General features: G+C 50.6%; 1 protein-coding gene across 1 annotated transcript in view; it reads left to right on the top strand.

The window, feature by feature from the left end:
• Nucleotides 1–15344, top strand: part of LOC129049346 (uncharacterized) — a 35119-nt gene extending 19775 nt beyond the window's left edge. The window contains exons 3-4 of the mRNA XM_054528253.1: nucleotides 10506–10666; nucleotides 15017–15344. The gene's annotated coding sequence lies outside the window, so the exon portion shown is untranslated. The remainder of the gene's footprint in view (nucleotides 1–10505; nucleotides 10667–15016) is intronic.
• Nucleotides 15345–16063: the final 719 nt, after the last annotated feature.

Genomic DNA, 16063 nt, shown 5'->3' on the forward strand with positions numbered 1-16063 from the left:
AGGAGGCTTCCTCCTTCGCCCAGCCACCCCTCATCCTTTAAGTGTTCACTCAGCCATTGCCTCTTCCAGGAAGGTCTGTGACCCCAACCCTTCCCCTCCCGCTAAGTCAGAGGCCTTCGCTTCTTCCCATTAGCCATTCTTTCAACCAGTATTTACTGGGCACTGCTTTGTCCCAGGCACCAGGGATAGAAGTTAAAAAGACAGGCAATGGCCAGGCACCGTGGCTCACACCTATAATCCCAGCACTTTGGGAGGCCAAGGCAGGCGGATCGTTTGAGGTCAGAAGTTTGAGACCAGCCTGGCCAACGTGGCGAAACCCCATCTCTACTAAAAATATAAAGTTAGCTGGGCATGGTGGTGCTTGCCTGTAATTCCAGGGTTCTCAGGAGGCTGAGGTGGAAGAATCACTTAAACCTGGGAGGCAGAGGTTGCAGTGAGCTGAGATCACGACACTCCACACCAGCCTAGGTGACAGAACAAGACTCTATCAAAAAAATTAATTAAACAATTAATTAAATGGTTAGTTTTAGTTTTGCAGGGCATGGTGGCTCACACCTGTAGACTTGGCTTTTTTTTTTTTTTTTTTGGAGTCCCGCTATTCAGAGGCTGAGGCAGGAGGATCACTTGAGCCTGGGAGGCCAAGGCTACAATAAGCCATGATCCTGCCACCACCACACTCCAGCCTAGGTGACAGAGCAAGACTCTGTCTCTAAATAAATAAATAAATAAATAAAATGGTTAGTTTTGCTGGGCGCAGTGGCTCACACCTGTAGTCCCAGCCTCTTGGGAGGCTAAGGCAGAAGAATCACTTGAGCCCAGGAGTTCAAGACAATCCTGGGCAACATAGCAAGATTCCATCTCTATGTAAAAAAAAAAAAATAGTTTTATGTTATAGGAACTTCACCTCATTTAACTTATATTTTTTTAAAGACAGACAAGTGCCCCTGCCCTTCCTGACCAGAGGGGAAAATAAGTAAATAACATTCATACAGTCCATGAATTGAAGTTAAGAGCCCAGGAGAAAAATAAGCAGGGCAAGAGGATATGAATTCTTCATGAGGATGGGTTGTGGGGGTTGTCATTTTACTAGGAGGGGACTGAGGAAGGCCTCCTTGAGAAGGCAGCCTTTGAGAAAAGACCTGAAGGAAATAAGGGCACAAACCATGCAGATGGCCAGGGAACAGCATTGTTGGCAAAGGGAACAGCACATGCAGAGCCTTGCAGGCAGGAGGCCATGTGGCTGCAGCAGAGAGGAGGGGAGAGGAGAGATGACATCGTGGAGGCCTGTGGGCTTTTCTCAGGAGGTTGGGAAGATGAGGCAGAACCCACAAAGGAAATGAGAAGACACAGCCAGTGATATAGGAGAAAAACCAGGAGAAGCCAATTGCAGGTCACGTATCCGGGCTTGATAACTATGGATGTACCCTTGGCGGACCTCTCCCCACATTGGAAGGCAGGTCCAGGAGGGCAGGGGGTTTGGTCTGCCTTGTTCACCGCACAAGTGCCCAGGACATAGCAGGTGCTTGGTGACCACGACATGAGTCAGTGGCTGAGCTGGCGTCCCCTGGCCCCGCTGTTTGGCATCCAGATCTCAGTCTCCGGACCCTTTCCGGTGACGCCCCTCTTCACCTAGCCACCAACAGAGGCGGATGGTGGTCCAGGTGGGATCCGAGGCAGAGCTTCCTTCCACCGTGGCCACCCCACCCAAGAAGTGGGCTGAGCCAGCCACCTGCAAGAGGGAACTGAAACCATCCTCAACCACAAACACGCTGGCCTGGCCCCACGCTGGGCAGGACATGGAGGAAGGGGGAGCGATAGCGAGGGCCAGAGTCCCTCCACTTCAAGGGTCCCCTTCCCCTGGTATATACATGGGGAAAAGGAGGCACCAGCCAAGGGCTGAGTTGCTGTGTGTGAGTGAATTTTGCTGAAGTCCCAAAGACGTGGAAGGTCCTGCCAGTTCATCCTCTGCCTCAAGTGCAGGGGTTTTTGTTGTTGTTGTTGCTGTTGTTTTAATTTTTTTTTGGTTTTTTTTGTTTGTTTGTTTTTTGAGACGGAGTCTCACTCTGTCACCAAGCTGAAGTGCCATGGCACGATCTCAGCTCACTGCAACCTCTTCCTCCCAGGTTCAAGTGATTCGCATGCCTCAGCCTCCCGAGTAGCTGGGATTACGGGTGTGCACCACATTGCCCGCCTAATTTTTTTTTGTATTTTTAGTAGAGACAAGGTTTCGCCATATTGCCCAGGTTGGTCTCAAACTCCTGAGCTCAGGCAATCTGCCCACCTCGGCCTCCCAAAATGCTGGGATTACAGGCGTGAGCCACCACACCTGGCAAGTGCAGGATTTATGAGTCCTGCTTTAAAAGGTGGCACATGGGACATGGTGGCTCACACCTGTAATCCCAGCAGTTTGGGAGGCTGAGGCGGGAGGAATGCTTCAGGCCAGGAATTCAAGACTAGCCAGGGCAATATAGCAAGACTCTCTCTCTATAAAAAATAAAAATAAAAATTAGCTGGCCGTGGTGGCATTCACCTGTACTCCCAGCTACTTGGGGGACTGAGGCAGGAGGATCACTCAAGCCTGGAAGGTCGAGGCTGCAGTGAGTGATCACGCCACTGCATTCCAGTCTGGGCGACAGAGCAAGACCCTGCCTCAAACAAACAAACAAACAAAGCTAGCATTGCCAACTTCTCCCTTTATCCTTTCGTTCCTCCTTTATCCTTTCGTGGGGGGCCTGTCATTTCCCCCCAGACCCCTGCCACAGACGCCCAAATTCCTGGACATTTTCTCCCAAGGGGCAATTTCAATTTCTAAATTTCGCCTGCTCAAAGCAACGAAGAGGTATTGCCTGGGGCCGGGGCTGTGTTCATTTGACATGGTGCCTCACTGTGAATCCTCAACCCAAAGCTCTGAGATGGTGAGTGAGGCACCAGTGCGAGGAAGAGGCAGAGCGGGTGCTAGCCTACTGGTCACCAAAGCTGGTGTTCCTTTTTTTTTTTTTTTTTTTTGAGAACAGAATTTTGCTCTTGTTGCCTCGGCTGGAGTGCAATGGCACGATCTTGGCTCACTGCAACCTCCGCCTCCCGGGTTCAAGCAATTCTCCTGCCTCAGCCTCCCGAGTAGCTGGGTCTACAGGCATGCGCCACCATGCCCACAAAGCCAGTATTCCTAACCACCTAGCACCCTCCACTTCAAATCCAAAGAATCCTATCCAAGTACTGCTTTAGCAAAACCCACAACCAACCAACCCCCGCCCAGAAACCCAGAATGGCTGCCTTCTGTAGATAGATTCCGTGGGATTTATTTTCCTTCTGGCTCTTCAGGGTCAGGAGCTGAAGGGAGGTGGGGCTGGCAGGCATGGTTCCTGAGTCGCATCCAGGATTGCAGAAGAGCAGAGGAGGTCTTTCATTTGCTGGTGAAGCCCCAGACTCATAAAGCAACTTGTGCTGGGCGTGGTGGTGCACACCTGCAGTCCCATCTACTCGGGAGGCTGAGGCGGGAGGATCGCTTGAGGCCAGGAGTTCAAGGCTGTAGTGCGCTATGATCGTGCCTGTGAATAGCCACTGCACTGCAGCCTGGGCAACACAGCGAGACTGTCTCTTAAAATTTTTTTTTTTTTTTGAGGCGGAGTCTCACTCTTTCGCCCAGGCTGGAGTGCAGTGGCGCAATCTCGGCTCACTGCAAGCTCCGCCTCCCTGGTTCACGCCATTCTCCTGCCTCAGCCTCCTGAGTAGTCGGGACTACAGGCGCCTGCCACCATGCTCGGCTAATTTTTTGTATTTTTAGTAGAGACAGGGTTTCACCATGTTAGCCAGGATGGTCTCGATCTCCTGACCTCGTGATCCACCCACCTCGGCCCCCCAAAGTGCTGGGATTACAGGCGTGAGCCACCGTGCCCAGCCAAAATTTTTAAAAATAGTAAAAAGCAACTTGTAACCATGCATTAGGCTGGAAATTAATGGGTTTAATATGCATTAGTGGGTTCTAATCCCCACTCTGCTATTTGCAAACTGTGTGTCCTTCAGCAAGTCACTTTACCTCTCTGTGCCTTGGCCTCCTCATCTGTAAAACAGGGGAAACAGTCTGGGCACGGTGACTCACGCCTGTAATCCCAGCACTTTGGGAGGCTGAAGCGGGTGGATCACCTGAGGTCAGGAGTTCAAGACCAGCCTGGCCAACATGGTGAAATCCTGTCTCTACTAAAAATACAAAAAATAGCTGGTGTGGTGATGCACCTGTAATCCCAGCTACTCGGGAGGCTGAGGCAGGAGAATGGCTTGAACCCAGGAGGCAGAGGTTGCAGCAAGCTGAGATTGTGCCACTGCACTCCAGCCTGGGCGACAGAACGAGACTCCAGCTCAGAAACATAAAATAAAATAAAAATAATAGCTAATGTTTACTGAGCACTTGTGGGTTTTGCTTCTTACCATGATGTTGATAATTAGGAAAGACTTTACTACCTCTATTTTAAACATAAAGAAACCAGAGAGGTGACGCGGCTTGCCTGAAGTCACACAGCAAGCAGGTAAACCCCAGCTTAGAATCTGAGTAGCTGTGCGACCTTGGGCAAGTCACTTCACCTCTGTGAGCCTCAGTTTCCTCATCTGGAAAGTGGAGATGATAAGGGTTGTTAGAAGAATTCAGTGAGCCTCATGGCCCATGAACTTGTCACTCTGTATTTAAGGGTATTTGACTTGTCACTTTGTATTTAAGGATTCACTTTCCAACTGCCTGTCTACCATGAGAACAAACACCATGTCTGCTGTGTTCACCACTGTATCCCCAGTCCTAGCACATAGTAGGGGCTCAACAAATCTCAAGTTGAGGGGCAGTGTATTCTCTTGACTTTATGGGGCTCTAACTCCTCTCAGCCTTCCTCTGCCACCTGGTGCTGCAAACTTCCAACCCCAGGGCCATTCCAGTCAACCCAATAGATGCAAACAAGACCATCCCAGTCTCCTGTTTCAGGTATGAGGAGCCCACAAAGGACCTTTGTGTGTTATGATTGCTAGGAGGACCCAATGTTGTTCTCTGGCCATTGCCAAGTGGCTAAAAGCTGCACACAGGCTTCAGCCAAAAAGAAATGACTGACTTACAGAGCTGAGAAGTCCCAGAGTGACTGCTTTCAGGTATAGCTGGATCTAGGTGTACAGACATTGTCATCAAGATGGTTTTTCTCTGTCTCTGGGCTTTGCTCTACTATGAGTGTGTTCACTCCCAGGCAAGACAGCCTTCAGAAATTCCAAGCTCATGTCCTCTGGAGTGCAGTGACACGATCTTGGCTCACTGCAACCTCTATCTCCCAGATTCAAGCGATTCTCCTGACTCAGCCTCCCGAGTAGCTGGGATTACAGGTGTGCCACCAAGCCCAGCGAATTTTTGTACTTTTTAGTAGAAATGGGGTTTCACCATGTTGGCCAGGCTGGTCTCGAACTCCTGACCTCAAGTGATCCGCCTGCCTTGACCTCCCAAAGTGCTAAGATTACAGGCATTGAGCCACCGTGCCCAGCCCAAATGAGGTATTTTCTTATCCGACTGTGCTGTTAAAGCCTGGAATTGAGGCTCATTGGCCCTGCCCACCCTTGACCAGTCACTGGGGCATGGGAGGGAGGGTTAGCCCCAGAGAACATCTTGAACTTCGACTGGATGGAAAATCAGGTGCTTCTACCAGCACAAGGGGAAGTCAGGCAGCCACAGCCCATGTCCACTTCGACTTCGGCCTCGCGGTGAGTGGCTTCCAGCAGGGAAACACGGGTCAGCTGCACTCCCCACCCTCCAGCCCCACCCTCCGCTTTCTACTTCTGCTTCTAACAGTGTTGCCAAATACTCCCCTCTCTCCTCTCCTCCTCTCAATGGCCCTGTGGCCCCAGTTGCCTCAGAGACATGAAGTGACTTCCCCCAAGGTCACACAGCAGGTCTATGTGGCAGAGCCCTGAGGCACACCCAGGCAGCTGGCCCCAGTGTCCTGCTCTTGACCCAAGAATAAGCTCAAGCCCACCCCCAGCGCAGCCCAGGGTAGCTGGCGTCTGAGTTCTGAAAGGAAGTGACTCAGGTGCCTGAGGCTCTGAAGATAATCCCTTTCCATCTGGGTGACTGATGGTCTGGTCTGATAGGCCTGAGAACCCCACAGAGGGCAGAGGAAAGTGCATCTCCTTGCACCTTGCACCCCGCTCGCTGGCTCAGGGTACCCTCCTGGCTCGGGGCCCTTCCGGCCATGACCTCAACTCCTGGCTCCCCCTCTGGCACCCTCTTTTCATACGTGTGTATATATATATATATATGGAGAGAGAGAGAGAGATGGGGGTTTCATCATGTCGCCCAGGCTAGTCTCAAACTCGTGAGTTCAAGCGATCTGCCCGCCTTGGCCTCCCAAAGTGCTGGGACTACAGATGTGAGCCACCACACCCGGTGCCCTCTGACACCTTCTGCCCCTCTCTGAGCATCTTGACATCTTACTCCCCAGAGAGGCCCTGCTTGCTGCCTCCTCCAGTGCAGAGGGCACAGGTGGACAAGCTCCAGGGGGCGGGCACCCCCATGCCTTTCTGCAGCCTCAGGCCCTGCCCAAGTCCCCTTGGGCTGGCAAGGGGCTCAGGAGGCCTCAAGTTGGTGATCTAGAACCAGGAAGCCACCCTGGCTGATTTGCAGGCGAGAAGTGGCCTGTACATATGTCACCTCCTCTGTGGGAGCAGCCCCAGCCTCTGCCAGGTTCTGGGGGTGTGGTGGGAGAAGAATTTCCCAGCCTCCGCCACACATCTGCATCTTGGGGTCAAGATCACCTGGGCAACAGGATGGGAGATGGAGGATGGGGTGGGGTGGGGGGGATAGGGCTGAAGGAATAGACAGGGCAGGGTGCATCCTAACACCTTTTTCCACATTAAAAAATTTAAGGTGAAAGTCACATAACAAAATGAATTAATTAATTTTAGTTAATGAATTAACTAAATTTATTCATTTACTTAGAGACAGAATCTTGCTGTGTCACCCAGGCTGGAGTGCAGGGGCAGGATCACTGCTCACTGTAGCCTCAAACTCCTGGACTCAAGTGATCCTCCCACCACAGCGCCTCCTGAGTAGCTGAGACTACAGGCGCATTCTACCTTGCCCGAATATTATTATTATTATCATTATTATTATTATTATTATTTTGTAGAGATATGAGTCTCACTATATTGCTTAGGCTGGTCTCTTAATTCCAGGGCTCAAGCAATCCTCCCACCTTGGGCTCCCCAAATGCTGGAATTACAGGTTTGAGCTACCACACCTGGCCTCATGAAGTAACTAAATTTAGTACATTCACAGTGTTGTGCAACCATCACTTATCTCAGTCTAGATCCAGAACATTTCATCACCCCTAAAGGAAACCCCATACTCATTAGAAGTTATTTCCTATTCCCGCTGCCCATAGCCCGTGGCAACCACTGGTCTACTTTCTGTTTCTAGGGGTTTACCTATTCTATATGCTTTACATAAGCAGAATCATACAATATTTGTCCTTTTATGACTGGCTTATTTCACTTAGCATGATGCTTCCAAGGTTCATCCACATTGTAGCATATATCAATGCTTCGGTCCTTTTTATGGCTGTGTAATATTCCATTGTATAGATAGACAGCATTGTCTTGATTCATTCATCCCCTGGTGGGCACATAAGTTGTTTCCATATTTTGCCTATTGTGAATGGCACTGCTATGAACATTCATGTACAAGTATCTGTTTGAGTGCCTGTTTTCAATTCTTTTGCCTCTGTACTTTAGCTAACATTTTTGTTTGTTTAGAGATGGGGGTCTCACTATGTTGCCCAGCTTGGCCTCCAACTTCTGAGCTCAAGTGATCCTCCCACTTCAGCCTCCCAAAGTGCAGGGATTACAGGTATGAGCCACCTCACCTGGCTTTAGCTAACATTTTGATGCTTTTTTTTTTTTTTTTTGAGATGGAGTCTCGCTGTGCTGCCCAAGCTGGAGTGCAATGGCATGATCTCAGCTCACTGCAACTTCCACCTCCCAGGTTTAAGCGATTCTCCTGCCTCAGCCTCCCGAGTAGCTGGGATTACAGGCATGCACCACTACGCCTGGTTAATTTTTGTATTTTTAGTAGAGACAGAGTTTTGCCATGTTGCCCAGGCTGGTCTTGAACTCCTGACCTCAGGTGATCCACCCACCTTGGCCTCCCAAAGTGCTGGGATTACAGGCGTAAGCCACTGCGCCTGGCCTTGATGCTTCTTTTAATGTAGATTAAATGAGGCGGGAAGGGTTAAGCTGTTCTTAGTAATCCACTCCTCATTGTAAAAGAAAGACCTGAGAACAGGTTTAGCTAGTAATAGTCAGCATTATTTGTTTATTTATTTATATATTTTGAGACAGTCTCACGCTATCACCCAGGCTGGAGTACAGTGGCACTATCTCGGCTCACTACAACCTGTCCCTCCCAGGTTCAAGCAATTCATCTGTCTCATCCTTCTAAGTAGCTGGGATTACAGGCATGCACCACCGCGCCAGGCTAATTTTTGTATTTTTAGTAGAGACAGGGTTTCACCATGTTGGCCAGGCTGGTCTCGAACTCCTGGCCTCAAGCAGTCCTCCCACCTCGGCCTCCCAAAGTGGTGGGATTACAGGCGTGAGCCACCACACCCCACTGGTGTCCTCATTCTTTGTTCCCATTTTACAGATGCGGAAACTGAGGCTCACAGAGCCCAAGTCATTTGCCCAAGGTGACCCAGCACTGAAGGGAGAAGCTAGCCATTAAGCCGTCCCCAAACCCGTGTCCTCAACGTTGATGGCTACTCGATGGTGGCTGAGAGGCATCCAACCTGGAGCCTGGGAAGCTTCCAGGAAGGCTTGGGGGAAATCCAAGAGGAGGGTTCTTTGCGGGAGAAAGAGTCAGGCTGGGAAGTTTAGGAGGCCGCTTCCCAGCCCTCGATCGCCCCATAGCCACCAGGGGGCGCCAGAGCCCCGCGCAAAGCGGCTGCCACCAAGTGGCTGCCACCGCACGTTACCACCCTCAGGGCCTGACGCCTGGGACTGCGGCCAAGTCCCGGCCCCAGGGAGCTCGCGTGCCCCACGTTGATCCCGGGTCAGGGGTGGGGACGGCTGGGGTAACTGGGTTGTAAGTCCTCTGCGGAGCTATTAGGGCCTCTAATTACCGGGATTGGAAGTGAATAATTATCTACTGGGCCTCAGGCCACTGAGTCACTTCCCCCAGAAACCAGATTCCCCAGGCTAGCGGAAGAGGGGGTGGCTCGCAGGCTGAGGTTGGGGCGGGGGGAAGGTGGAAGCGGGGGCCTGGGGTTGGGGTGCGTGGCCGCCGCTGTTTTTGGTCAAGATCAGAACTGGGGAGCCTGGGTGTAAATCGCTGCTGGGCCACTTACCAGCCATGTGAGTTGGGGAAGTCACTTCACCTTTCGTGCCTCAGTTTCCTTTCTGTCAAATGGGGGAAAACAACATTCTCTCCTTACAGTTGTTGGGCAAAGTAAATTGTAATCTACCTAAACTAAGCCCTCAGAGTAGTGCCTGGCACATAATCCTCTAATAATTCATTAATCACTCAGAATTATTCATTAGGCCAGGCAAGGTGCCCCACGTTTATAATCCCAGCACTTTGGGATGCCGAGGCGGGCGGATCACTTGAGGTCAGGAGTTTGAGACCAGCCTGGGCAACATGGGGAAACCCCATCTCTACTAAAAATACAAACAATTAGCCAGCCGTGGTGGCTCATGCCTGTAATCCCAGCTACTTGGGAGGCTGAGGCACGAGAATCGTTTGAACCCGGGAGGCAGAGGTTGCAGTGAGCCAAGATCGAGTCATTGCACTCCAGCCTTGGTGACAGAGCAAGACTCCCTCTCCAAAAAAAAAAAAAAAAAAAAAGACAAAAAAGAACATTAATTAATCATTAATCATTGGGCCAGGCGTGGTGGCTCATGCCTATAATCCCAGCACTTTGGGAGGCCGAGGCAGGCAGATCATGAGGTCAGGAGTTCGAGACCAGACTGACCAACATAGAGAAACCCCATCTCTACTAAAAATACAAAAACTAGCTGGGCGTAGTGGTGCACGCCTGTAATCCCAGCTACTCAGGAGGCTGAGGCAGGAGAATCGCTTGAACCCAGGAGGTGGAGGTTGCAGTGAGCCGAGATCGAGACATTGCACTCCAGCCTGGGCGACAGAGTGAGACTCCATCTAAAAAAAAAAAAAAATCATTAATCATTAATTCAGAATCATTAATTCTGTTATTATTACCATTTTTTATCACTTGGGCTCAGTAAGTGATTAAGAGGTAGGGCACTACAGTGAGGCCAGTCTTTAGTCCACACCAGCTGCTCCATCACCAGTCGTGTGACATGGACATGTCACTTCACTGCCCTGTGCCTCAGTTCCCTCATCTGACAAATGGGAAAATGAATAGCAAACCCTTCATTTGGGGTGGAAGAGATAAGGCCTGTGATGTTCTCAGTGTGGCGCACACTTCCATAAATGGAGTCCAGATTGTAAATACTGTTCATGCTTTTCTTAGGGAAGGACTTGTGGCAATTTTAGCTTCCAAGGCACTGGGAGGACAGAAAACAGAACTGAATCCAAGGGAAGGAAGCACAGGGAGAGATGACATCAGGCACCTGAGCTCAGCAGATCAGACCCTAAGCCCAGGAATCTGCAGTGGGAGTTCTGCCCACCCAGGTAAAAAGGGAAGAACCCAGTAATGTAATTATTTTCTGGCCTGGGGCAGATGTGTGTTGACCAAGGGGGACCATTTCCTGAGCCCTCTTGGTCTCTGTTGGACCCTAATGGGCGGGAAAAGGGTTGGTTGGCCCTCACCCCCCAAGGTTTCTTGAGCTCTGTGTTAATTATTGATTGCTGGGTAACAAATTACTCCCGTGTTTACTGGCTTAAAACAGCAAACCTTTATTATCTCATATGGTTTTAGGAATTCACATGCAATCTGACTTAGCATGTAGTTCTCACTCATGAGATTGTAGTCCAAAACATGGGCTGGTGGCACGCACATGCAGTCGCAGCTATTTGAGAGGCTGAGACAGGAGGATTGTTTGTGCCTAGGAGTTCAAGGCTATAAATCGTGCTATATGATCGTGCCCGTGAATAGCCATTGCACTCCAGTCTGGGCAATGTAACAAGACCAGGTCTTTTAAACAAACAAACAAACAAACAAACAAAAATGGGTTAGGACTGTTCTCATCTGGGGCCCAACTGGGGCTGGATGATTCACTTCCAGGATGGTTGGAAGTGATGGTTTCAGTCCTGGCTGTTGCCAGGAGGTCTCTGTTCCTAGCTGGCTGGTGGCAGGAAGCCTCAGTTCCTCTTCACACGGGCCTCCATAAAGCTACTTGTGTGTCCTTAAGACACGGTGGCTGGCTTCTCCCAGAGTGGACGACTCAAGGGAGTACAAGGAGAAGCCTAAATGCTTCTTATGACTCAGTCTCAGAAGTCACACAGCGTCACTTCCACGTTAGTCTCTGTTAGAAATGACTCATTAAGGCCAGGTGCGGGGGCTCACGCCTGTAATCCCAGCACTTTGGGAGGCTGAGGTGGGCAGATCACGAGGTCAGGAGATCAAGACCATCCTGGCTAACACGGTGAAACCCCGTTTCTACTAAAAATACAAAAAATTAGCTGGGCGTGGTGGCTCGTGCCTATAGTCCCAGCTACTCAGGAGGCGGAGGTTGCAGTGAGCCAAGATCACACCACTGCAGTCCAGCCTGGGTGACAGAGCAAGACAGAAAGAAGGGAAGGGAAGGGAGGGGAGGGGAGGGGAGGGGAGGGGAGGGGAGAAGGAAGGGAAAGAGAGGAAGGAAGGAAGGAAGAAAGAAAGGCAGAAAGGAAGAAAGAAAGGAAGGAAGGAAGGAGTCATTAAGTCCAGCCCACACTCAGGGCAGGGGGATCAGGTTCCACCTTTTCAAGGGAGGTGTGTCAAAGAAGCGTGGACTGTTTTTAAGCCATGAGGAGCACCTGTTATGTGCCAAGAACTGTGCTCACAAGAGTGAGCAAGACACACAAATGCCTGGCCGAGTGGAGCTGACCTGCTCCTGGGGGTGGGGGAAAGAGATGAAAGAGATGAACTGCCAATGAACAGATGAATGAATGATTCTGGTATCAGTCAGGGGGCCACAAGGGTGAGGAAGAAAAAACACGCAGAGCCAAGTCAGGCACGGTGGCTCCTGTAATCCTAGCACTTCGGGAGGCCGAAGTGGGAGGATTGCTTGAGCCCAGGAGTTTGAGACCAGCCTGGACAACATAGAGAGACCCTGTTTCTACAAAAAATAGAAACAATTAGCCAGGCGTGGTGGGGTGTACCTGTAGTCCCAGCTCCTTAAGAGGCTGAGGCAGCAGGATCGCTTGAGCCCAGGAGTTCAAGGTTGCAGTGAGCCATGATTGTACCACTGCACTCCAGCCTGGGTGATGGAGTGAGACCCTGCCTCTAAGAAAAAGAAAGAAAAAAAGCAGGAGCAGAAGAGAGATGGAGATGGTCAGCAATGGGGGCAGGGCTGGTTTAGGTTTGGTGGGCAGTCAGACATCTCCTGGGAGTGAAGAAAGCAAGGGTAGACAGCTGGGCGCGGTGGCTCACGACTATAATTCCAGCACTTTGGGAAGCCAAGGCGGGAAGATTGCCTGAGGTCAGCTATTCGAGGCCAGCCTGGCCAACGTGGTGAAACCCCATCTCTACTAAAACTACAAAAAATTAGCTGGGCATGGTGGCTTTCACTTGTAATTCCAGCTTCTCAGGAGGCTGAGGCAGAAGAATCACTTGAACCCAGGAGGTGGCAGAGGCTGCAGTGAGCCAAGATTGAGCCACTGCACTCCAGCCTGGGCAACAGAGTGAGACTCCGTCTCAAACAAAACAAAACAAAACAAAAAACATGTGATGGAAGAGCATTCTGGGCACAGGGAACAGCCAGTGCTAAAGCCTTCAAGTGGGAGCATGAAGGTGAGTTTGAGGAACAGCCAGGAGGAGCCCAGTGTGCTGCAGTGTCCTTTGATAACGCTCAGCACTCTGCGCATTCACTGAAGGCCACTAGGGACAAAGTGTCCTACACAATGTCATTTCCCTTCACCCAACTACTATCACGCCCATTTGACAAGCCAGAGATACTGAGGCTCAGAAAGTGGGAGCCTCTTGCTGGTGGCAAGAGGGGACCTTTGGAGGTTGCACAGCAGTGCCGTGATGGAAACTCGGGCATGGGAAACACCAGCAGTAGCCATTGCCCAGCTGGGGGCCAGGCCAGGTCCCCGGGCCTCCTCCTCGCCTGTGACCCAGGCCTGCAGAAGCACATTTTACAGATGCAGACACCAAAGCCTCCATTCTGGCTGGGTGACCCTGGGCAAGATCTTTGCTCTCAAACCTCAGTGTCTGCATCTGTAAAAGGGGTGTGAAGCTCTGTTGTTTACAGGACTGGTCTTTGTGGCCACTCCTCTTCACAACCCTCGAGGGATATGGGACTGTCACACCCAATCGTAGATTATAATCACATTCTTTTTTTTTTTTTTTTGAGACGAAGTCTCACTCTTGTCACCAGGCTGGAGTGCAATGGTGCAATCTCGGCTCACTGCAACCTCTGCCTCCCAGGTTCAAGCAATTATCCCTGCCTCAGCCTCCCTAGTAGCTGGGATTACAGGCACCCACCACCATGCCCAGTTAATTTTTGTATTTTTAGTAGAGACAGGGTTTCACCATGTTGACAAGGCTGGTCTCGAACTCCCGACCTCAGGTGATCCACCTGCCGCGGCCTCCCAAAGTGCTGGGATTACCCGCATGAGCCACCGAGCCCGCACTATATTCAACATTCTTTATAAGTCGTTGCTATGTGGAAGTACCTCCTCCACTCCTAAGCCCTTAATGTGAGTTTTCTCATCAAATTCCCTCCCTCAACCCAATGGGGTTAGTCCTGTCACTGTCCCCATTTTCCAGATGAGGAAACTGAGGCCCAGAGAATCAATGTGACTACACAGCTAGGAGATACAGAACATAGAACTCTTTTTTTTTTTGGAGACGGAGTCTCACTCTGTCGCCAGGCTGGAGCACAGTCACGTGATCTCAGCTCACTGCAACCTCCCCTTCCCGGGTTTAAGCGATTCTCATGCCTCAGCCTCCCGAGTAGGTGAGACTACAGGCACCCGCCACCACACCCGGCTAATTTTTGTATTTTTAGTATAGATGGGGTTTCACCATATTGGCCTGGCTAGTCTTGAACTCCTGACTTTGTGATCCACCCTCCTCAGCCTCCCAAAGTGCTGGGATTACAGGCATGAGCCACCATGCCTGGCCCACTTTTTGAATTTTTATGAGTACATAGTAGGTGTATATATTTATGGAGTATGTGAGGTATTTTGATACAGGCATGCAATGTGTAATTATCACATCAGGGTAAATGAGGTATCTATCACCTCAAGCACTTATCATGTATTTGTGTTTGTACTAGTTAACTTTTGTTGTTATTAAAATTATTATTAATACAAATTGCTAATATGAATATTAATAGCATTGATCATTGTTAATTTATTGCTATTGACTCTTGTGTTGTAATCTTTATCTTTTTAATTTTTTTTTTTTTTTTGAGACGGATTTTCACTCTTGTTGCCCAGGCTGGAGTGCAATGGTACGATCTCAGCTCACCGCAACCTCCACCTCCCGGGTTCAAACAATTCTCCTGCCTCAGCCTCCTGAGTAGCTGGGATTACAGGCATGCGGCACCACACCTGGCTAATTTTGTATTTTTAGTAGAGACGGGGTTTCTCCGTCTTGGTCAGGCTGGTCTCAAACTCCCGACCTCGGGTGATCCGCCTGCCTCGGCCTCCCAAAGTGCTGGGATTACAGGCATGAGCCACCGCGCGTGGCCTGTAATTGTTATTAATCCTGTGAGTCTCCGGCTTTCTGGAATTTGGCCAGCAGGAGGTGCTGGTGTTTTTCACAGCAAGAAGGAAGGGCGGTTGGACCTGCTCCCCTAAGACGGCCTGGCTCGTTTCCGGGAGCTACAGATCAGTCGTGGGAATTTGAATAACCCTTTCTCTCCTTAGGTCCCAGTGACCTGCCGAGTGGGAAGAGCCGTGGCTGGCCGGCCTCCCAGTGGCGACGACGACCTCGCTGTGCTTGTGGCAGCGGCACTCTCAAATCTGGGCACGGTGATGGGAAGGTTATTTGTTGGAATCCCTTTGCCTTTCCAAGGGAAAATAAACACAAAAAGTGAGAAGTCTTGGGGTCTCAGCGAGCGCCAAAACAAAAAACGGGACTCCGGCGGGGACATGGGCAAGAAGCGACTAAGCGAGGAAGGAAACCAGTTTGGGCCTCCGAGAAATCTGGCAGGCGAGAAGGTTTGAACCGTGATTAAAAAGGGGAAGAACCACAAGTCCCAATTTAAGTCAGCAGAGCTGCTGTCTGGGCAGTGAGAGGGAAAGTGCTTGTGGCTGGCAGATTTCAGCAGCCATTTGGCATTGGCTGGGTACCGGGCTGCTCTGTGGGTGCTGCCTGGCAGCTGCATGGCTACAGACAAGTAACTGTTCTCTCTTGGCCTCAGTGTCCCCAGGTATAAGAAAGTGATCAAATAATATGGGATGATCCATTCAGACTTTTTTTTTTTTTTTGGAGACAGAGCCTACCTCTGTCTCCCAGGCTTGAGTGCAGTGATGCATTCTTGGCTCACTGCAGCCTTCACCTCCGGGGTTCAAGCAATTCTCCTGCCTCTGCCTCCCCAGTAGCTGGGACTACAGGTGCGTGCAACCATGCCTGGCTAATTTTTGTATTTTTAGTAGAGACAGGGTTTCACCCTGTTGACCAGGCTGGTCTCAAACTCCTGACCTCAGGTGATCCGCTGGCCTCAGCCTCCCAAAGTGCTGAGATTGCAGGTGTGAGCCACTGCATCCGGCCTCATTTAGACTTCATTGACATTCCCCCACCCCACCCCTCTTCCCACATCCTCAGATGCTGTGTGAACAGCTTGAATCCCACGCTCCACAGGTCCTTCTCCTCACAACCCTCCATGGCACCCTACTGCCCTCAAAATAATTCCCAAAGTCCCCACCAAGCCCTTCAAGACACCATGTGATGGGCCCACCTTTGAAACATCA

This window comes from Pongo abelii, chromosome 10, assembly GCF_028885655.2.
Source record: "Pongo abelii isolate AG06213 chromosome 10, NHGRI_mPonAbe1-v2.0_pri, whole genome shotgun sequence".
Taxonomy (NCBI): domain Eukaryota; kingdom Metazoa; phylum Chordata; class Mammalia; order Primates; family Hominidae; genus Pongo; species Pongo abelii.